General features: G+C 40.6%; 1 protein-coding gene across 7 annotated transcripts in view; it reads right to left on the reverse strand.

Moving 5' to 3' along the window:
* Positions 1-24,493, reverse strand: part of MACROD2 (mono-ADP ribosylhydrolase 2) — an 848,563-nt gene that overhangs the window by 606,653 nt on the left and 217,417 nt on the right. The window lies entirely within an intron of this gene.

Below are 24,493 nucleotides of genomic sequence, written 5' to 3' on the forward strand. Positions count from 1 at the left end.
AATGAGTGATACGAGGTCTCAAATTGTAAAGTGAATATCCTACAAGTAAATGGTTTTCCCTAAGAAAGGGAACAGAGGTACTTCTGGCTAGTGAGACAGGAAATGTGTAAATCCCTTCCCACTTTCTCGTTTAGGGAGTTTAATAAAGCAGCCCTGTATTGTGGCACACCAATATATTTTGGCAGCATTTGGAGAGATAGCACCTCCTGAGCTGTGAGTACCACATTTTACTGCACCCTGTCAGGTTAGATAAAACCTGTCTGCAACTTTTATATTTTTCCTAGACAGAAGAGTCATGCAATATTGCCAAGAAGCTTTAGAACCATCCAGGGTAGCCCATCACTACTGCCAAACAATTTTTTAAGATTCTATTTCTCCCTCTGTCTAAAAGGTGTTCTGGCAACTCTACAAACATTCAAGAAAGCAGCATATCCTCCAGCTACTCTGCAACACACATTGAGACAGGGCCTTACAGAGCCTGACTTTGGCGACTGACCTCTTGCAATTTCTTTAGCAATTTATAAGACAACCTTCCTATTAAATGAATTTTTTTTCAGTTTCACAGTTAGAGAACGAACAGTCTTTAAAAATCAAATTCCTTCCTCAGAAACTAGTCCTAAAGGAGTAAGGTAAAAGGAACAGGGGAAGTAAGGAAACAAGAACACACAGTAAGTATGTCAATTATTTCACCATGCTAAATATGACTGGAGAAGAGAGAAACTTCAGCTAATATCAGACTGATTATTCCAGTAGGGCCACTTAATAGTAAAGATGGAAAGATACCACTTGTTTAACTAGTGTTTGTAAAGTACTTTACATTCCTCAGATGGAAGAACTACAGATATGCCAAACACCATCATCATTACGCCGGCTGCTGCTCTGACTTCTGTAAATAATGAAAGGCTGAGACATTATTCTGGGTAAGCATATCATAATGTAACATCTGGGGATGGGAGGAGCACACATGACCAATCCCTCCATCCAATATTTTATGCATGAGGAGTAATAATTTATCGTGTGGTCAGAGCACGGTCGCCAAGAGGAACAGCTTGGAGCTGATAATGCTTCCTGGAGAAACTGTGGAGCTCCTCTTGGGAAGACAAATAGGGGCAAGCTGTAATGATATGGGTTGGCTCTCAAAGCAGTCTTGCTTTTAAAGAAATTTTTGTTTACTTTGTTGGAAACTCTTAAAAAACATCTTCTAGTCCAGTGCTCCATACCTTTAAGGCACAATTACATCTTTACCAAAGCACTAATTTTAATTACTCCTTCTGACAAATATTTTGAATGGAGTGTAATATAGGTATGTTTTATTAATCCAGGAATTTAAGATTTTACATTAGAAAAACCCCCTACCTGTTCTATTATAACAGCAATATTTAAAGGAGGAAAGATACAAAACATGCAACACAAAACGTGCCAAAGTCTGAATTTCAAAGTAGGGAGGCAACTTTCTGCAGTTCTTTTTTCAGATTGTTTACGGTAAATACAATTTAAATGGACTTGGTTTTGCCCAAATTATTTTTGCTACTCATCTATCAGATAAGAGGCAACAGTAGCATACAGTGGCAATAATAAAGGTGCAGTGAAAATGGAATAGCATGACAAATAAGCCTGAGAAGACAGAGAAGTTTGGTGATGCTTTAGTTTATGGGAGATGCCCATTATTTTCAATGGTGAGGTGATTCATTAAATGCTCTTGGGCAGACAAGTCTGTCAATACTGGAACAAAGCTACATACAAACCCATCATTTTAATTAAGGACTTAGAGGATGGCCAGTGAGTTAATTGCTATTAAAACACATATCAAGAACGTTCTTATTTATCTGATGTGTTTTCTTACAGACTCTCACAGGAAGAATGCTAAATGCAATGATAAAAATGTTTTCTGTCTTTCCGTGTAGGAAGAGATTATCAGCAAGCTAGGAATTAAATTCCACTGGATAAACACTGCATAGTAGCTAATTTTATAAGGTACACATGTGGCTGTATTTCACTTAAATATATATTTAATACTAGTAGAAATTCTAATATCAAGATGCTGCTTTAAAACATCTAAAACCAAGCATGCTTGAAGTAAAACACCATCAAAAAACTTTGTTAATGAAGCTGGTGACACTCAGTATGTCAAAAAGCATCTCTTTATGCCTAGGGTGGCCTCAAGCCATGGCTGGAGATTGAAGAACTGCTAAGACAAAAAGAAAAGGAGAATTATCTACACTGCATGAAACAACACCAGAGAAAACCAGTTCTATTCCAGAACCCAAGTGCAAGAAGGGAATCAGACTGAAATGTGGTGCACAGCAATCGGAAATATCGGTGAGAAGAAACCTGCAGTCCACGTCCTGACACAGGGCGTGACAGTCCCCAGACACCAGAGCTGCTCAGCCTCTGCATGTGCCAGGGGAGGTGGCTGGAGGGGACTGGGTAGGATCCCACTGGCTCAGAGGAATGCAGCTCCTGCCTTCTCGCTGCTGTTCTGTGTCATGCTCTGACCATGAGCTCTCACCGCCCCCTGGGACAGCAGGGAGGGGTCGGGAGGAGACAAGCTGGTCCCTGAAGCCACAGGGAAAATTCCTCCCCAGGATGACCTCCACCATGCCCCCCCTCATTAGCACTGTGCTTCAGGCACCCTACTTGCCACTTAGGTAATGAGGACATTCATCAAAACTATTGTCTTAGGTTTCTTCAGTACACTACAGACTTTGCAAAACTGACGCTCTTTCTGCAAATACATTTTCTTCACCTTACCATAACATTTGTGCATTATTTATTAGCATGGTTTTTGCAAAAAAATTTTCCTTTTGAATGAGTAAGATCTGACTACCGGCATTGTGTTAAATATAATGAGAGGAGTTTTCCATGCACTTGGGTTAGTTTCTAAAGACCTGTTTCAGTGCTTTTCTGATTCAAAGCCAAATTCTTGTACACACTTCCTTCAGTATTACTCATGAGCTAATTTAAACCCAGGTATCACCCAGTTTCTGTGAAAAGAGTGAAATGAAGACCAAGATAATAACTTAATACAAGATGCTATAATATGATGAATAGGACATTTTAGAAGAGCTTGCTAGGAAAATAATTCATATCGTATACTAAATAAAAAGGATCATACTCTCAAGAGCTTTTGAAATGCTCCTTTCCCCTTGATGAATTACAATGCAATTTTCTAGCCAACTAATTTCACTGAAGAAGATAATGACTTGAGCAAAAGGCTAATCAACTGCCAATCAGGATTCCTTGAAGCACAGAATGTCAAACATTCAAGCAAGTTTTTTACAAGTCATAAAAGCACTAAAGTTCCATGATATGTCATAAAACCTGTGATGAAACTCTGAAGTTGATGAAGCATTCTTATTTCTCCAGTGATATTCTTAAACAAACAAGTTCCAGCTTTAACCAAATCTTCCATTAATATTCAGACCTATTAAAGAAGCATCATCACTACACAATTAGCTGTGTAAATGTCAGTCAGAGAACTAAACAGATTAATCACCCAGGTTGCTTTCTCTAGCAAGTGTCTGAACTGTCAATGTTATTTAATTCCTTCAGGAGTGGAGGGTGAGAAGGGAAATGTTTTTTTTAAATCTTCCCTTATTAGACTTTTATCATGATAGTGAGTGCTAATTTATCACGACTATTTGGTGTTAATTTAAATCCATTTTGGTTTTTTGTTCTGTAGTACACCACTTACACCTTTTTCTGCAATTCAGTGGAAAATATTTTAGAAGGGAAGCTTTACAGAAAAACATTAATTGCCATCATCTTTTCTTCACAAGAAACACAGGTCACTACTCTTTCATGTGTGCCTAAATAGTAGTCTCTAAAGGCAGGACTTCATTATTTTTATGTAGCTTGTCTCTTCCTTTCTATTTTTAAAGTCAGTAATTAATTATTTGGGCTTCTACTTCACCATCTTGTGTATTTTTCTGGGAAGAAAACAAGGCATCTTGAACCTCTATTACCCACTTGATCTTGTTATCATGTTTTGAGTTGGGTGCATATTACAGAAACAGAATATTATCACTGATAAATACAGGAGAATGGAAGAGAACATCTTTAATCTAAGATTAATCTAATCTAAGTCACCAGTGTTTTCAAACTCCAAAAGTCTTGGACAAGAAGAAGAAAAGCAGGCAGTCCACTCTCATGTTCTCATAGCTTAAACATCTATTTCTGAAAATTTACTACACTGCATAATCTCAGATGACACTAGGGAAAAAAGGTTATATGTTATAGATGAACTCAAACATTTTAAATCAAGACATGGCATGCAAGGTGAAAGTATTCAGCTCATTTTTGGTCCTTACACAATTAAAAACCATATCTAGATATGAGAGATTAAAGTCAGCAACTGTTTTATTAGAACACCATTATATATATATATATATACATATATATATATATATATATATATATAATTTCCCTCTGCTTCAAAAATCTGTGTACAGATGCCTGTACTGACTGAGGCAAACAGAATTGGTGCACTTCCTGGGAAAAGCTTAAAAGCCAGGATGGACATGATGTATAACATGTACTGAAGCCCAAGGCAAGAACAGATCCCTCCCCTAACCACAGAATGAGTTATTCCTCCCATTTCCCACTCTCATGTGGCACATTGCTCCTCACACTCGTCCTCTCTCCTCTGCTGGACTTGCTAGACCCAGAAAAAACGTAAAAAACATTCTGCCTCTTTTCTCACACTAATAACTGTTACCTATGAAATTCAGATGGTCTCATTACCACTGATATTTATTTCCTGGATACAGACTGCAAACAAATGAAGATCTAGAATGGCCTGCTCCACCTAACCAGACACTTCCAGCTGCTGGCAGGAAGGATTCCTTGACAACAGCTGCTACTGACTAACCCAAAATTCATGATCACTACTTCATCATACTGGGCTTTGCAGGCCTGCATGCTATGTCTGATGCTGTCTCTTGTCCTCCCCTTACTCCATGAGCTCTTTAGGGCAGGGATGGTCTTTCATTGTTACATGCTAGCACCAAGGGAAAACAGCAATGCTCTCTGTGGTCACTAATCAGAGCCACCTGGAGCTACAGCAATTTTTAAAAGGGTTTTAAAACCTTCTCAGAGACATTGGAGGCACCAAATCTACAGGATTCATGAACTTCCCACCAAAGCACAGACCCTTGACAGAACAAAAGCAGACTTGTGAGAGAAACAGCCTCAGGCCCTGCTCAGTGGGATTGCCATTGCTGACCTCGCTTTTCTATAACTGGGAAAAAATGTTAGAAAGGACAAAACTCTTTTCAATGGAAAAAAAAAAGAGATATGGGCAGAGACAGGAAAATCTGGGGCTTTCCAATCCAATGGGCCAACTCCTCAGCCAATACCACAGAGACAGGAAACTTCATTCTCTTTTTTAAAATTGATTTTATACGTATATATGCAAAAAAAAAAAAAATAATGTGGATGTCAACAGGAAGGAAGGAAGGAAGGCTCTAGGTTTTCCTTAGGCCTCCATCTGTTCCTAGAAAAATTCTCTCTCAACAAAACCACTTCATGTCTTGTAAAGATTTTTATATCCTTTTTATCTATCAATTACTTGGGAAACAGTTCTTCACCTTCTGAGACAGAGGAGGAACAACTGAAGTTAGGTTTGCTGAAGAGCAGTTCCATCTTCCCACTGGCCTCCCCAAATCCCCCAGGTCTGAAGAAATCCAGCAGGTGATGACAGAGTCAATCAGCTCAGCATCCAGTTAAAGGAAAGCTATCAGTACAAATTCTCACCAGGCAAACGAGCACGGCGAGCACACAGCTGGAGAAAGCCACTTCTGAACACTGACCTGCCCAATGTACATGCTCGTGCCTCAGGAATAAAATTGCAGACTGGGGGGAAAAAAAAAGACTGGGGGGAAAAAGAACCTGAACAACTCTACAGGCACCAAAATATAAAATCAGTTACAGCACTGCAAGCACAGTAAGACACTACGTGTTCTGCAGTCCTCGGATATTGAGTCCAAGAACATCCTTCGTCTCGCCAAACACTTGTTGAATACTGAAGTATTTTAACATATCAGGTTTATTAGATCACTGTTTGGAAGCCTTTCCAAAAAAACTGATCTGGCAAAGCAATTACTATTCCAGGGAGCATAGCTGAGCTGTGGAAAGCCACATGTGCTAGAAAAGCTTGATTTGTTTTAAAGCAGTCAGCGGAAGGGCAGTGTGAAAGAATAGGATAGAAATAACTCGCATAAAAACTCCAGATTTAAGGAAATATGGAGAGAAGTTTAAAGGTTCATGAAGGCTTATCAGGCCTAATGAAATTAGACTTCCCAAGAACCGAATAATTTTCCAATCATGTATGTGAACACTGTAGGCAAATCACAGCCCATGATTTTCCATTGTAGAGCAGTTTCCAGATGCTGGTACACTTTTCCAGTATTTTGCTTTTCTGAGTCAAGTGAGATGGGCTTCATCTTTGACGGGAACGTTTGAAAAAAAAATATCTGAACCAAACAGCTAACCTGTGTCATAGAAGTGCAGAATCAATGAGGTTGGAAAAGATCTCTGAGATCATCAAGCCCACCCTGTCAATTACAACATGGCACTGAGTGCAACACCCAGTCTTTCCTTAAACACCTCCAGGGACATTGACTCCACCACTGCCCTGGGCAGCCCATTCCAATGTCTAACCAGCCTTTCTGTGAAAAAAATCCTCCCAAAGTCCAACCTGAACTTCCCCTCCATACAGAAGTAAAAAAATGTGTCAAGTTGACATTGCAAATTGCTGCCTCCTTCCTTACCACCTTCTCTATCACTTCTGTAGGATTAGCCCTGCCTGATGTGTCCCTGACTGGTGTGGAAGGACTTGGAGTGAAACAGAAATGCTAAATCTTTCCTGAGAGACAAAAGTGTGTCAAGAAAGAGACAATGCAAAACAATTTTGCAGTTGACTATCAGAACATACTGAAACCCAGCTCAGACTTTCCAATATCCCCGCTGAAAATTACTTGCACACAAACAAATTAAAAAGAATGTGATGAGACTGCTTATGGAGATATTAGAGAATCACAGAGGATTTTTTTTTCCCCTTATATTTATGTATATATATCTAACCACTCTGTTCCTGGATTATTATATGAAACAGCAAGTCTCCAGCGAAATCACGCCGGGGAGTGATGGAGTGGAAAGCAGTTGTGGGGACTGTGACAGGAAGGATGAGGCAGCAGGCTGAGGTGGGAATAGCAAGGCATGCATTGGGATCTGTACTGACTGTGGGTTCTTCACACCCATGGCACGTTGCAGGGCAATGAAGCACCATCTGTCTGAGGGGAAGCAACAAAGGTACTTGCCAACCTGATGACCTGTGACTTAGTTTTCCACGATGACAAAAAAAAGTACTACCAGTTTAATTTTCCTGAGTTTATATAGCCACATTTTCTCTGTCTCATTTATTAACACCACTTCTGACTGCTTTTCCCATTTCTGAGGGAAATGCTCCAGAGCCCCAAAACTAAAGGCTAATGCTGGAGCAAGCTTTATGCAGCAGAATGTGGTATCTTTATGTACAGGAAATTTTAACTTTGAAGGCTAGACAGAAATAAAGATGATGAGAATATCACCACTGGATCACCTGCTTTAAGAAAAACAAGTAAAGACAATTTGCAGCAGAGATCTTCTGAAATCAATAGGGTACATTAACCAAGAAACAGGACACTGATTTCTCCTGTTTTTAACCCTTGTAAGCCATTTTTTACTCTCCTTCCTGGCCTTCCTCATTATATATATTTATACAGATACTTTCTCCTCCATTTTCCTGTCTCCATCTCAGCTTTTCCAATAAAAGAATGGCTTTTGCCATCTGTCTCACTCTTCTTCTGCCACTAGGGAACAATGTCACAGAGTGAGCCTCATATAAAAGGCCATGAAGAGCGAGTGAGCCATGGGACCCTGATGATTCAGGGATGCTCAAGCACCATGCACCACGTTAGCAGGATAATGGTGCCTGGCCTTGCCATAAAAACATGGAAGTGCACATATGCCTCAGACACAATGTTGTACTTCCTATGACTGCTGAAAATAACAAATTTCTCCCACAGCATGGAGTGATGGGCTGTCATTAAAAAATAGGATTCAAGTGAACTGGTTGGATTTTAGTCCTAACTTCATTTGGTTCTTGATTTGCAAGGCTCCTCTCCCGGGAATGGCGCACTGAAGTAGTGACAAGTACAGTCCCTGTTCTCAAACAGGCTGAGATGTCTGTGTGAGCCGACCCTGTCAGGGCTCCAGGGCTTTCAGAGCCAAGGCTGCAGGCTTCACCTTTGCTACAAGGAGAAGTGGATGCAGGCACAGTTTGTAAACTAACTGGAGACAGATCTAGTAATGCCTTCACCAGCAAAGACAGAAGAGCCATATTCAATATCAGTCAATAAATACTAACTCATACGATTTCTATGTAAAGATTTTCTGTGTATTATTTTATTAAGGTATTTTTTCCTACTGTTTTTCCATGCTATGACTTACCAACTTCTCCTTTTTCAATGTAGAAGTTAACCCTCTCTTTAATTAATACCTAACTATATTGTACAGAGACACAAAACTTGTTATAATGGGCCACTGCTGAGAAGTAAATACTTAATAACTGACGACTGCATTAATTTGTGCTTAAGCTGGCTTCCTCTTGATGATCAAACATCTGGGTAGATAATTTTAACTAAAAAGCTCTATAAACAAGGTGTACATTGAACAAACCAAATATGTTCTGAAATTTAGTTTCATAGGTATAAAAACAAGCGATCCACTTGTTGCTGCCAAGAACCCATGAGTGCAATTCTTTCTTTAGATAATGTTCGCTTTTCTGCTTTCAAAAAAAAAAAAAACATTTATCTAGTTTATGATTCAAAGTCTAGGTAAGTGCCTGAATATTCTGTCTCACAACTCCACACCTCATTTTAAAACATAGGCAATTAAGGAATAATGAGAATTTGTTAAGTAGTCAGAACATATGGTATCTAACACTTGGGATCACTGATGGATATGTTATGAAAGCTCCACAGCACTGTCTTACAACACAATAGGATAGAAATGCTCTGTGAGGCAAGGCAGAGGCCAGTGAATGCCAATAGTTAAACTTTTAATTTACACAAGTAGGAATGTCCTAACTCCTCTCTCTCCCTTCTACAACCCATCCACCTCCAGCTCCCTCTGCAGAAATCCCTCAGTCACATGCACAGCACTGTGGGGGAGCTGCACCTCCAGGATGTATCAGTACAGTGATGCTCTCTAATAGTCCTCAGCAAGGCACAGCACTGGAAGTTTAACCTGGAGTCATTTGAAAGGGGTAGAAGAAGAGACAAGTTCTGTTATGTGCTTTGGGGCAAAACTCCTACTGACCAGAGATGTAACAAAGCTGCTAGACGCAGAAATTAACAGTGAAGTAACAAATTTCCATCTCTCCAGTAAAAATCTGTTTCAGTAAGGATCACTCTTGTATTACATGCAACATGCAACTCTTGTATAACAAACAATAAACTAACCAAAGGGAACTAATTATTTGAGAAGCTTTAGGAAGAATGTCTGCCTTCCCAAAAACATGGCCAAGACAACTCTGAAATTGCATGCATCCATTTAGTGTGTGAAGAACAGACATTTGACATGAAAATTAGAATTCATTGAATTCACTCATAATCATGCAAGTTGGAACCACAAAAATAGGGGAAGGCAGGAGAGAGGCAGCACTGGGTCTGCAGAAGGCTCTTGGAGGAGGATGCCTGTGATAAAAGGGAGCTGGAGACAAGGAGGTGGGACACTCAAAGCTGCTTACTGGCTGAACCAACCAGGTATGGCAGAGATTGGGACTCAGTTTAGTCCCCAACTTGTGCTGCTGTGCCTCTGCTGCAGTGCAGTGCACAGATATGGACAGGGGTCTGAAAATCCCCAGGGCAGCCCCAAGCTCAGGGTAAGTTCCTGGGGTGTTTATCCCATAGTGCAGTCCTGGCTCCAGTGGCTCTCTGTTACTGCTAATGCCCAGACAAGATCTGCAGTGACCACAGCCCACAGGTATCCTCAGGGGAAGTCAAGAACAGCAGATTTAGTGCAGAGAAAGAGAGCACACAACCGTCTTATGAGAAGAAGCTGATTTTGACACACCTCCGAGTAGCTAATCCAAACCTGGAGAGTAATCCTGCTGCACAATTCCAACTGCTGCAGTCTGAAAGCTGCTTTTTACCAGAAAGTGCCATTTTCCCAATCTTTCATTTTACCTGAAAGGAATCTACTTTGAGAGACACTACTTTGTTTAGCTTCCTGATAGCTAGTGTTGTCCCCATAAAGGGACCACCTGGGGAGCACGACAGACTGGCTCTCTGCAGAAGGAGGTGGCCCTTCCCTACAGCAGAGGGTTTCCCTGGCTGGAAAGGGGGGGACAAGGAAGGGGGGCCCCACAGCAAGATGTGGGGTGCCCATGCTCTGACAGAGGCTCCCACAGGAGGCACAGGGTCAGCAGTCAGCTCCAAAAACTTTCTTCCCATCACCCTGCTGCTATCCAAGAGCACCGAGTTGACTGAAACAAAGCTTGAAAGCAGGAAGCTGCCAGCCAGGACAAAAGGGGAAATTGTCTGCAAAACCTTTTTGTTTTGGTTCTGTCCTGCCTAATCACTTCAAGTTTTCTCTGTGTAAAATGTGAGATAGTGTAGTTCACATCCAAATACAACGTGGCTTTTGGAGTCTAATGGCTCTTTCTCAGCTCCGGCCAACTCGAGGTCTTACAACAACTTTGCCTCTCCCTTCCTTCCAGAGTTAATCCAACTTAAATTATTTAGGATAATGTTGTTTAATCCAATAACATTATTTAGGGTATTTTACCACCTTAAATGGATTGTCCTTCCTGTAATGTTTTCTTCTATCCCAGACAATGTTTTATGCAAGTCAGTGGCTTTCTAGTGCAAAATACCAGACCCCACACCCACCATTCCACTGGTCTGGAAATTCATAGTGGCTACTACAGGAGGTGGGATGTGTTTGTGATGCAAAGAGTGACTTCATACTAAATGCTGGCCAGCAGGCTAACAGCAAAACAGGGTGGTTCCAGGAGAAAAATATCTTTCCAGCCCGTGAAAATGTGCTTTGCACCTACACATTTTTTGTCCGAGGAATTGTTCTGCTGCAGAAACTGAAAAAGGAAAAGTGCCTCTTTCTATGAGGGGAAGCAGAAGGATCACAACACCAGATGTTACAAGACCCCTTGACACCCTGCCCTTGAAAAAAAAAGCCCAGCTGACACTCAGAACGGACTGTCAGTGGAAGACAGCAGTCTTCAAAAAGGAAATATATTTTGTGTCTTTCACAGTAAAGGCGTTAGTAAAAAATTACATTTTTCAGGCTGAAAAAAGACATTACTCTCCACAAAAATACTATGTAACCCCCACTTCAAATAAACAGCAGTAACCACCCATTTTTATGTTATTAAGAGGAAAAATGTCAGTAGCAGTACAGCATAACAATATTTTAATGCCACAACATACGCAGGAGAATTCTGCAGATATTGTATTTATAAGTTGGAGCAAACCTCATTAACTGCCTGCAGCATTGCTTCAGTTCATTATGTGACACAAACAGAACAAATTTATATAACTGTATCTAAAATTACAAACAGGTAGTTCTATACTTACATCTAAGCAGCGGTATTTATGCAGCCATTAATAAAGTCCTGCCAGCATTTTGATTAAAAATAAAACTCTATTTGTAGGATTTATTTTATCAGTTGGTCAGAAAAATGTGATTTATCTTCTAAGTTACTACTAAGGTTTTGTCTTTAATGATTTTGCACACCTAATAAGTCCTTATTGCCTAGAATAATTTTACATAGACTCAAATTAAAGGAAGTCAGTAATACAGGAATGAGATTATTTCTCAGAGAGATATTGACAAGTTCACTAGGACAGAAATTTGAACTAATCACAGATGTTCCAAATCTAAAATGGTCTGTGGTAGAGCTGAGCATGCTTTTTGCAAATGGCAATGGATGTCAGTAAGGGTGAGAGTCCTTACAGGAACATGGTAATGTTATAAACAAATGCTAATAAAATGCCAAGAGATTAAAGGCTGAGATCAAATAAATATACCAAAAATATTTATCTCTGCAGATGTTTACATCAGATCAGTTCACAGATGTACTCCTTTGTTGTCTTAAAAGAAAAAGATCATGAAAAGAATCAGACCCTACAACGAGTTCTTCCCAACCACAATATCTTTTGTCTTGGACACAGAAGCAACAGTGGGGGGTATGGTTTAGTGAGGTTATAATTCATACCCACTGAGTTTTCTGACAAAAACAGCATGAAGTGTCATTCTTCCCTTCCTCTGGGAGTTGGTGAAAGTGTTTCTGTCTTGCTTTTTTTCTGTCCCTTACAATATAAGGTGTCAGAAGCTTCCAGTCTATTCCTCAGGTTTTTCTGATGTCTTTTGTCTGTTTTTATCACTTGGCACTGTGCCCTCCCCCCCAGTTGAAAAGCCTCCATGGGATCACATGCTGCTGCTCGCTGGAGGTCTGTATCTGGGAGGTGCCAAGGGTGCAGCACCTTGTGACACTCGTGTGCCAACAGCTCCCCAAACATAACTTAACTCTTAGGGCACTGCCATTTACTGACTCCTACAGGGCCAGTTCACTACATGGTGGCAAAGGCACCGAATTAACTGCTTTGAACACCTAGAGACCTTACTGCCCCCTCCCCTTTGCCCCTAAGGAAAATAATCAATTTTATAATTAAAATATTTTTGGTGAATATTAAAATAAATACTAGTTAGTCTTCCAATATCTTTCCAAAGCAAGAAAGAAAAAAAGAAAAAATGAAATAGGAATATATGCCTGACTAAAACCAAAGTAGCTAGCAGCTGAGGCCTGTGACTCTAGGATAGGCTCAGATGTCCAGTGCTGTATTACTGTTGTTACTGCTTGAGATGTAACAAACCAAGACCTTGGACCAGGGCTCCCCAGCCCCACAAGGTGCAGGATCCATCAAGTGAAGGATGAGTCCACCAAGAACTGCCTGTCTTGAACCCACGACATCTGGAGCTAAGGGAAGCAATGGGGAACAACCTGGGAAACCTTCTACCCCATTGGGCACAAAAATTATAGTGAGACAGAGAACAGGCTGTCTACCCACCAGTCCCTGCAGCACACATCAGGAGAGATATCTGACATTAAAAACACTCCTGTATATCCCCAGTACAGGAAGGACATGGAGCTGTTGGAGCAAGTCAAGATGATCAGAGGGATGGAGCAGCTCTGCTATAGGGAAAGACTGAGAGATTTGGGGTTGTTCAGATTGGAAAAGTGAAGGCTCAGGGGTGACCTGATTGTGACTTTCCAGTACCTGAAGGGAACCTACAGGGAAGATGGAGAGGGACTGATCACTAGAGCATGGAGTGACAGGACAAGGGGCAATGGAACCAAACTGACAGAGAGCAAGTTTAGATCAGATGTTAGAAAGAAATTCCTCCCTGTGAGGGTGCTGAGGCACTGGCACAGGTTGCCCAGAGAAGCTGTGGCTGCCCCATCCCTGGAAGTGTTCAAGGCCAGGCTGGATGGAGCTCTGAGCAACCTGGCATAGTGGGGAGTGTCCCTGCCTATGGCAGGGGAGATGGAACTGAATTATCTTTAATGTCCTTTTCATCCCAAACCTTTCTATTATATCATAAACTAAGCAAAGATCTGAGTCCAGCAAAGCTCAGGCAGAAATAAGGTTCATATCTAACATATATAATTAACCATCTGGAACAGCTTCTGACACAGGATGCTGTAAATTACTTAGGAGCATATAACTCAGATGTGGGGGTTTTTTTGGCAGATTTTAATTTAAAACTTTCTACAGAAAAGCTATTTTAACCCCAACAAAGAGGGAGGAAAAAGACACCAATCAAAACAGGTAGTAAAGATTAAAGGGGAATTTTTATCGATGTGTGAGTACGAGATGGTTTTCCCTAACTTGACATACAGAGACATAAACCTCAACATCCTTGCAAACAAACAAATTGTGTAGCTCATGTGTTGCAGGATATCGAAGGGGAATTATGCTAAATCAGTCCTGACTCCATTAATCTACTCCTGCCCTGGAAATTGTTCTTACAAGACAAACAATAGATTATTAAGGAGAGTACTTTTTAAATCGTTATTACTCATGCAGGTGAAGTATTTTAAATATGAATCATAAGCTGATGCATTGCAATAAAAATCCAGGCATTTCTATGTCACGTCTCACAAAGCAGTTGCCACTGAGATGCATTAGACCATCACCTAAAGTCTCCTCTCCAGGGGAAAGTGAAGCACTAAACTGGACAAGAAGCTATCATTGCTTTGCTGGGACAACCCTGAATGAGCCAGCAGATGGGAGAGATGACCTAACAAGATTTATCTTGTCAAAAGTGAGAACCTTAAGGGATTTTAAAAAAGAAGAAAATAATAAAGAGTGGGAAAAAATTTACATTTGAAATTCGTGAAAAAACATTTGGAGGTGGAAGGAAAAGGCTAATGGGAGTAACTGCTTCCAAGAAAGGTGATGATCCAATTCATGAGGAAATTATGATTTTCTTCCTGTCAGCTGTCCTCATCACACAGTGAGAGAGTACAGCTGCCAGACACTGCCCTGGGCATGAAGTGTCACTCTTCCTCCCAGAGAGCTGCCCAGCTGAGAAGCAAAATGTGCAGGTCCCTGGCTTCAGTCCATGGTGGAGATCACCCAGACAAAAATAAAAATACACTAATGGAGGTTTCCATTCACACCCTTGCAAACCCTTGTCTTTTCCAAATTTCCACTGAAGGGAGCCCAATCTCAAAATTATATTAAAACTTGATTCTAATGGCATTTGATATAAGTGAACATCCAGCACTAAGGGAGAGGAACATCTCCAAAGAAACATGAAGTGTCACAGTAAAATACCATCCTCAGCAGTCCTGAATGAGTAAGCTAGAAGCACAAGCATGAATACATTTCAACACCAAAAGTTTAAAACAAAGCCAGTCTAAGGACTAAGTAATCCACCATAGAATCATAGAATGGTTTAAGTTGGAAAGGAACTTAAAGATGATCCAGTTCCAACTCCCCTGCCATAGGCAGGGACACTCCCCACTATGCCAGGTTGCTCAGAGCTCCATCCAGCCTGGCTTTGAACACTTCCAGGGATGGGGCAGCCACAGCTTCTCTGGGCACCCTGTGCCAGTGCCTCAGCACCCTCACAGGGAGGAATTTCTTTCTAACATCTGATCTAAACTTGGTCTCTGTCAGTTTGGTTCCATTGCCCCTTGTCCTGTCACTCCATGCTCTAGTGATCAGTCCCTCTCCATCTTCCCTGTAGGCTCCCTTCGGGTACTGGAAGGTCACAATCAGGTCACCCCTGAGCCTTCTCCAGGCTGAACAACCCCAAATCTCTCAGCCTTTCCCCATAGCAGAGCTGCTCCATCCCTCTGATCATCCTGGTGGCTTCCTCTGGCCTCACTCCAACAGCTCCATGTCCTTCCTGTGCTGGGGACACCAGATCTGGACACAGCACTGCAGGTGGGGTCACACTTGAGTGGGGTAGAGGGGCAGAATCCCCTCCCTCACCTGATGCCCACAGGGATTTGGGCACAGCCCAGGGCACCGATCTAGGATCAGTTTGTGTGCAAGAAGTTTTATAACTGAGCTAGCTAAGCAGGTGCCTGGGGAAAATCTGACCGTATTTCTCGCCCTCTTCAAATGTTTTCAAAACATAGTTGTCATTTCTGCCTGGAGGAATATTTTTTTCCCCATCCCTGCCTACTATCTATACCCTGAAGCTGTAACAAGGGCCTGTTAACAGAGTTTTCTGGTTTCAGTTTCTCTTCTAAAAGCACAGGACATTTTCATGCTGCTGTGGGTTCTGTTACCAGAAGTTCTGATTTACCCAATACAAAGGCAACAAGGATTTTTTTTCTAGGCTTATGGGAGAGGCAGAATTCGGCTTGATTTCACAAAGCTTTTTTAACAGTGAGGCAACATTTGGCTTCGAGTCTGCCATTCAAACAGCTTACCTTTGGGAATGACGAGTATATTTTTTTCCCAGAGCCAGATTTTTGCAGTGATGAAAAAGTTCCTGTTAAGCACTGATGCATATAACTAATTTGGACAAGTTAGGAAATGCACTCTTTGCTCATTACCTGGAATTTACAGTATCTGTGGGAAAAATATCAGTTATGGCACAGATTCTCATAATGTCATCTGTGCTTCACCAGTGCTGAGCTAAGAAGTTTCTAGATAAGCTTGCTATTATCTGATAGCAATTGGTCCTCTGCAACTGCTGAACTGCATTAGGAGGAACAAAATACTCTTGAAATATTTATTTTCCTTCTGAGCAACAGCTGAAGTATTGATAAAGCAGAAAGGCAGGATATAAAGTCAGAACTGGAAGGCACAGACTCTGCAACCTAAAGTACAGCAAAAATGTGGGCCACATTCTGGAAACATTTGCAAACACTTGACTTGAAGCCCTTAGAGAGCAACAGAATGTTCACAGACATGTTTAATAAGGGAAAACACTTACATATACAGTAGCTTAGGGAAAAAAAAGAACTGGGATTACAAACAGGGGCAAAGCAGCTAAAGATGTGTAATAACAGCAAATTATTCTGCACAATTTCAGATACAGCTCTCTTCAGCACACAAGTTGATAGCAATAGCACTAGCTACATTGAAAATGTTTCTTTTACAGCAAAAGTATACTTTAAGATAATTATTGTATGAAGAACCACTTGAGAGGTAGGAAATGCTAGTTTGAGCTTAATGTGTATAGACTTGATTTGGTCCATTGTATTGTACTACATGGGTAGCTACTTTTCCCCAAATAAAGTCTACCTGACTCAGAAGAAGGAATGGATGTTCTGAAGACTAAAAAAAAAATACTTATTGCTGTTGAGCACGAGGCCACTTTTTGTTTACTTTTTAGCTCAGGTGCTGCTCAAAATCAGCCATGAAAAATATTCTGGCAGGAGTCATGACATTTGACATGGAATTATCTCCATGCTTAATAATGTTCCTCAGCTTATTTTCATACTAATGAAATAGCACTATTATTTGCATTGGAGAACTGCATGTAAACATACTTGCTTAAAAAGTCTCTTTCATCTCTGAAGCAGACCATGTTTCACATGGATGCACTCTTTACTGAATATGTTTGTTAAAATATTAAGAAGTCTGAAAATTCAACGATTGGTTAAAACCTGTCTAAGCAATAAAGTACTATCAGACAGGGGCAGATGCTTGTCCTGCAGCCAAATATCAAATGCAAACTCCAAAACTCAGAAGGGTTACAGCTATTTCATCGAAAGAACAATACCAGTTGTACCACTGGAGAGACATTTTACCTGAAAAATAGGAAAAGTAAATAAACTTGGCAAACATCCAGTGATGAATATTTCATTTTGCACAAGTAAGGGGACAAATTTACAAGCAATAAGAAGATAGTTGTATGCACAGATCAATCCACCTCTGAAGTATCAAACTGGGGTGGGTTGACCCCAGCTGGATGCCAGGTGCCTACCAAAGCTGTGCTATCACTTCTCTCTTCAGCTTGGCTGGGGAGAGAAAATATAATGAAAGGCTCATGGGTTGAGATAAGGGCAGGAAAGATCACTCACCAATCGCCATATCAGGCAAAACAAACTCAGCTTGGGGAAATTTGATTCCTTACCAATCAAATCAGAGGGAAGTTATGAGAGAAAATAATCATAAACCTTAAAACACCTTACCCTCTACCCCGTCCTCCTTCTTGGGTTCAGCTTCATTCCTGATGTCTCTGTCTCCTCCAGAAGAGCACAGGGAGACAGGAGATGGGGGTAGAGGGGTGACCTGTGGTTGGTTCATCTCACACAGATCATTTCTGCTGCTCCTTCCTCCCCAGGAAGAAATTCTCACACTCTTTTCCTGCTCCAGTGTGGGATCCCTGCCATGGGACAGAGTCCTTCACTAAGTTTGCCAATGTGAATCCATTCTATGGGGTGCAGTCCTTCAGGAACAGCCTAAATCCCCCATGGGATCACAAATCCTGCCAGCAAACCTGCTCCAGCATGCTCTCCTGTCTCCATGGGTCCAGAAGTTCTGCCAGGAGCCTGCTCCAGCACTGCCTTCCTGTGGGATCCCAGGCTCCTGTGAGCATCCCCCAGCTCCAGCACTGCCTTCCTGTGGGATCCCAGGTTCCTGTGAGCATCCCCCTGCTCCAGCACTGCCTTCCTATGGAGTCCCAGGCTCCTTTGAGCAGCCCCCTGCTCCAGTGCAGGCCTCCTCACCATGGCTGCACCACAGGCTGCAGGGTAATCTGCTCTGGTGCCTGGAGCACCTCCTTGCCCTCCTTCTGCACCAGTATCTGCAGGGCTGTTGCCATCACACATTTTCACTCCTCTCTCCACCTGCAATTGCTCCTGCCCAGCAACCCTTTTTCTGTTATTAAATACATTCTCCCAGAGACTCTACCATCCTTCCTGCTGAGCTCAGCCTTGGCCAGCAGCAGGGCCATCTTGGAGCTGGCTGGCATTGGCTCTGTTGGATATGGAAGAAGCTTCTGGAAGGTTCACAGAAGCCACCCTGGTAGCACCACCCTCATCCTCCCCCCACCACCCAAATCTTGCCAGGCTAATCCTACACACCAGAGCTTCACTTGCAAACGCTGCTGCAAAGATGTTAACCATTTTCCCTTTGGCATCACATCAAGTAGGTACAGCTCTAGTTTAATAATAAGAGATAGAAGTTTAAGTCCCCTCAGCTGAGACCATCATTGGCCTTGTCCTTCACTGCAAAAGAGAGGAATACATCCAGGGCACTGACACGCTTCCACTTGTCTGGGCTGGCAGTCACAGGGCTACCTAAGACATCCAGAGATGCTCTGTGCTAACAGCAGATCTTAGCAAATGTATTTTTACAATAATTCATACTACAGCAAGAAGAACTTTTCCCTTTAAAGAGAATATGAATCATTTAATGCCCCCCGAAATCCATTACTTTCATGCACTGTAGCAAAATAAATATTTTACAAACAATGAACTTCCATCTCTATGCCTCTGAATTCTTATTCATCTCCAGTTACAAACTGTTTAAGCATGATTTGCCATCTTAGAGAGCTAGAAAAGCCAGAAAGTTTCTGCACAAACCATCTTTTCACAGTGTGCTTGCTATTCCAACTCAATTAAATATGTAAATCTAATTATTTGTCTCAAAAGTTTCTGCATATGCATTTTAAGAACAGAAGTCTATTTGTAATGCTGAGGCCAAACCCTACAGCGTCACAGAAGAACCCACGACCAAATAAACTGACATGTGGAACAACTAATTCAGAGAATGAGATCTGTATAATTAGGCCACTAAAACAACGTATACAGTTGTGAAAACTGTGTTATTAGAAGCCTTTTTCTTTAATCTATGCTCAATCTTTTTTTCAAATCTTTTCCATGAAGTATCAGCAGGTCTTTAAGATCAAGTATTGTTAGCAAATGTTCTCCTGATATGACCCATCTGTTAGGTGTTAGTGTTGATCTTTTATCAACATTGATAAAACACTCTTTTCTCTATTGTAGATTATAAATATCAGCAACCGTGTAGAAACAGCTTTGTTTAGATCTGCCAAGCCCCTCTGTCCTGCAAAATGTTGAGTATTAATTTCCAGTAAAAACAAATTCCAGAGGATTTTTAATCTTTTTAATTAGTGTGTGCTTTTTAATCTCATTAGAAGTATAATCAGTAGATCATTTGTTACGCAAACATTACTATTTCTGTACATTGAGAACAAACACAAAATTTTTACTTTAGAATATTAATTAATTTTGATGTTGAACTTATCAGAAAAGCTGCCAATTTGCATATTAGTCACTTGCAGTCTTTAGACCTTACAGAGAATCTATTTAGACATAAACAGTTAAACACTGAAAGATGAAGCTAAAATAGCCATAAAAAGGACAAAAGAGGAGGAAGCACATTTTCTACATCTGAGGCAAAGCAAACAATTGCAGTAGTAATTATAGCCCTTTTCTTTAAAGGAGACTTTAGACCAATTGTCCTGAGGCCACTGAAGAAAGAACAAGATTTAGTTACAGTGGCCATTTGATACTGCAATTTATTGCTTGCAGTATTTTCCTTGAAACAAGATATTTAAGAGAGCCAGTTGCTTGGTGTTAAAAGCTTAATTTTCAAAGCAAATTTGAAGAATGGTTCCAGATTTTGACATGACCAGTCTTCTTATTACTGCCCACATATTTTCCTTGGGCTATGAAAACAATTCCAGGTTCTTTTTTTTTTTTCATTTTGACCATAGCAAATGAATAATGTGGCCATGCAAGTGATACAGTCAGAAAATCAAGGTCAGGCAATTCTGCTCTTAGGTTCCTTACCGATTCCCAATATTAATCACATTTTATTATTAAATTACATGCTTAAATATGCCTATTTTTAAATGTTTTATATGCTATGTAAAATACTATAATCGTAATACATTTCTGCTAACAATTCTTCATACAATAACTTAGAATGACTCAGAAGTAATTTTAAGAGAAAAAAATTATGTTTTTGTAATGAATAGACAAAAGAAGCCCAAGTCAGGGCTGTCTGTAGGTATATGCACGGACTCACCCACATTTTTTAAGATTCAGTATGTAGAATGAGACCAAGATTGTCATCAGGAACCTGAGCTGCTAAAACTATGTATTAAAACTTTATGGCTGAGATTTTTCAAACAGCCTATACTGATTTCACTTTAAACACATGGAAATAAATGGCCACAGTGAAGTGATCTGATGTGGGCAAGTCTAACCTGCTGCTTGCCCTCCAGTTAGGGAGAGCTGACAGAGCTTTGAGCCTCTGGAGGAACAGCTTGGCACTGCACACCATGGAATTTTTCAAGAGCTTGTGCGACAGAGGATTATGAATAGGCAAATACAGACTCATGGATAAAGCATTTTCAAAGTGACAGCTCCCTTCTCTACATGTCCAATATATAGCAGTCAGTCCTGCTCACAGGAGCTGACAAAACAGACAAGGATTTGCCAATACAGCTCGGAAGCAGAGGGAATATGATGGTCAGTAAAAATTGAATGAGCTATGCATGTTCCTTCCCTATAGCTGGAAGGGGCTTTGCCAGGCAATGAATAGGAAAGCAAAACAGCCAGATGATGTCAGAAAGGGCCTAATCAGAAGCTCAAACTAAATGAAAGTAAAATAAGGAAACACAAAGAGAAGAAGAGTAAAGGAAAACAGCACTAAAGTTCATATTGGACTGAAAAGGAGCACTTGAGAGGATAGAGGAACACACAGCTACAGATCGCATAGGCTGGAGTAGGAAATGGTGGGAATGGGGAGACCAGGAACATCTCCAAAGCCTGAGAGCTTCACATGCAACTGGTTTGACAGGCTCCTGCCAAGTCCTCTCTATTCTGAGCCTGTTTCATCTCAGTGACACTCTTCTTCCCTAAACCCACATCACACAGGCCAGGCAGCGTGCAAAGCATCCTGCCCCTCTTCTCCCCCTGCCTTATCTCTGCTCCAACTGCTCCCATGCTGCTTCCTGCCAGCTACCCATACACACCCAGCAACCTGAGCCAGCGTCAGGAAATTTGTGTGCTCAAGTGCTGCTTTTTCTTGTCCCACTCATCCGCCTCTGTTCTCTGCCCACAACTGGGGGAAAGAGAAAAATCCGTGCACATGCAGCTGCTCAAGGAACAGATGGGAAATAAGAGAACTGATGAATGTAATGCCAGCTCCTCAAACATCTCACTATTAAAATATACAAAATTATTTTGCTTCGTTTTTCTTATCTGTACACTGGAATTAACATTTCCAATCTATTTATGCACAGTCTTTTAAAACATGATGGTGAAAATTCCTTTAGCAATGCTAAATATTAGTACAATTAATGTCATGGCATGTTTGACAGTAAAGGTATTACTCAAGAGGTTATGAGAATTTGTCAAGTTCTTGTCTCACTCTGACTTCTCAAATACTGGAATGAAGAAAGCCCTAAAAATAGTGGGAAATGCGGATGCTGTCCATTTGAATAATACGAAAAGCTAGATATTAGTAATCTCAGCTCAGTTTCTGAGAGCTAGTTCCTCAGAATGTACAGCTGCTCTTGATTTTCCCTGCTCATTACTAATAGCAAGTGTCTTGAATGTATCAGAAGAAGACATTAAATCAATTAAAATCGCATTTTCCCATCAAAAGTAATTAGCACTTTTTTTTTTACATCCTAGCCAGGTACTTCTCTTATTACTAGTTATTCTCTTTGGCATGCACATTGCCTGGGGAGAAGTTTATATTTTCCACTGTCTGACAAGATAATTTATTCCACAAGGACTACAAGCTAATTCATTTCACATATTTGTTTAAAAAAAAAAAAATCTGTAGAAATCAATATGCAAAATCATCATGTAGCTGGCCACAAGAAATTCCAAGGTAACTATTTTTGGCAGAATCACTGCTATCTGAATTGAGGAAATTAGAATATACTGATGACACACACCAAAAAAAAAAGTGGAAGTAAATTCACAAAGTGATGCTGTAATTAACACGGCCCTTGGGGTCTTGAGCTGATGCTCTGCCCAACTGCAGAGAAGAGTAGAGAAACTTAAAAGTCACCCAAATGCAATTTCAGCCTGACACAGCACTATCTACCAGAGCAATAATAGCAATAATTTGTGTCAATGGCTTCAGAATTACTGTTGCTGAAATGTACTTTATTATGTTTCACCCGTCCTTCAGCAGACTTTCAGTGCTACAGAGCAGAAGAGGAGCTGGGTAAGAAGCAATAACTCACTACACAAAAAAATCATCTTGGTAACACAAAAAAAAAGTAGTTACCATTTCTGACTTTCAAAAAATTCCAAGACTGCTTTGACATGTAGATGAACTCATGCCAATATCGTTAAGACAGAAAGGCAAGGAATACATTGTTAATGATCCAGTTTGTATTTCCAGTTCCTGAATCATGTAGGGCTTTTTGTCTCAGGTAGTAATCCAGCTTGCTCCAAGTTTTTTGTCTCAGCATTTACAGCTTGGATGCTTTTTAAGCTTTATTCAACCATCCATGCAAACCAGCTACACCCCAGACTCACAGCAAGCTAGTTATAAGCATTTGTTTATTCTTGACTCCTTCCTCTGTGCTTAATTTATGTTACATTTTTGAAGCTTTTAATTAGGGAGCATCTACTGATAACAGGAAGGATATGGTTTAAAAGTACAAGAACAAACATGGATAGGAATTAAGTTAAAATAAAAAGAAAACATGAGAATGATCATTCTAACTCACAGCTGTGACTTCCTCGTACCTTTTATCACTGACTACAACTTCTGCTTTAGAGAAATGTGGACTATAAGAGAAAATCCTGTTTCACATATGAGAAAATAGCAAGACTGCAAATTAATTGGTGCACTAAAAGGTGCTTCCAAATTGCTTCAGTATTGTTCAAAACATTCAATGAAAATGACATTCACGAGGTTTTGCCACACAAGAGTTTCAAACCATTTCAGAACGGTGTTATGTCACAAAGGATAACGAGAGAAATAAAAATTAAAAAATAAAAAAGCACCATTTGTGTACAGATCCAATAAAGGAGAGCAAATCTCCTGGGATAGAGCAAGAGCTGTGAGACTCACGGCTCACCTGTAGCAGCCTGGGGAAGATCCTCACTGCAGCTCTGCATCAAGTGATCACTCTACTGTGAATGGATCCCATAAAATCATTTCTTACTATTGCACATGGATCTGGTACACAGCCCAGAACAAGCACCTGGAAAAGGCCCAAAGCTCTTGGCTCTCACATCTGCTTTCTAGACAGTGGTCTCGCCTTTGTTCAACTAGATTGACGATTTTGTAAATTAAAGAATAGGTTGAGAATACACCACTCTTAATACCTGGCTTTATTACTTATCTTTAGAATAGATGGTTTTAAATTTGATGCTATTTCTACAACACAATAAAATAAACACTCTTAAAACAGAAAATATACAAATCAGTAGAAAACTGGCCACCAGTACTTGCGGAGTGTATTTGACCTTTGCAAATGTACTTTTCTGTCCTTCTCCTCTCTCCTCCCTGCATTATTTTCTGTTTTATAACACGGTTGTTATTTGTCTGAGTCTGATAAGCTCCTGGGACTTTTTGACACTTTGACCTCTCAAACGAGATTCCAAGAACGTAGCCATCACAAGAAATCAAAATAGTGCATCCACAACAAACTAGTTTGGAAGTTGTGCTTATCACAAGCCTTTTTAATTATCTTACATAGCTTTGATTCCTTTCCTTAGGGTACTAATTACATGAGTGTGTTTTGTTTCTTTTAATGTTATGAAATAACATCCACTTTTTCCACATTTTCAAGCAATATTCTGTGTGCACACAACTTTTAAATGCACAGCATTCAATTCAAGCCTTAGCAGTCGATTTGCTTTAATCATCTGAAACACGCTATGCCATCTCTCTAGTGTCAGAGAGAAGCCTGACTCACTGGATAACCTAAATCACACTACAGCAGGTTTGGC

Source organism: Sturnus vulgaris, chromosome 3 (genome assembly GCF_052056855.1).
Source record: "Sturnus vulgaris isolate bStuVul1 chromosome 3, bStuVul1.hap1, whole genome shotgun sequence".
In the NCBI taxonomy this organism is placed as follows: domain Eukaryota; kingdom Metazoa; phylum Chordata; class Aves; order Passeriformes; family Sturnidae; genus Sturnus; species Sturnus vulgaris.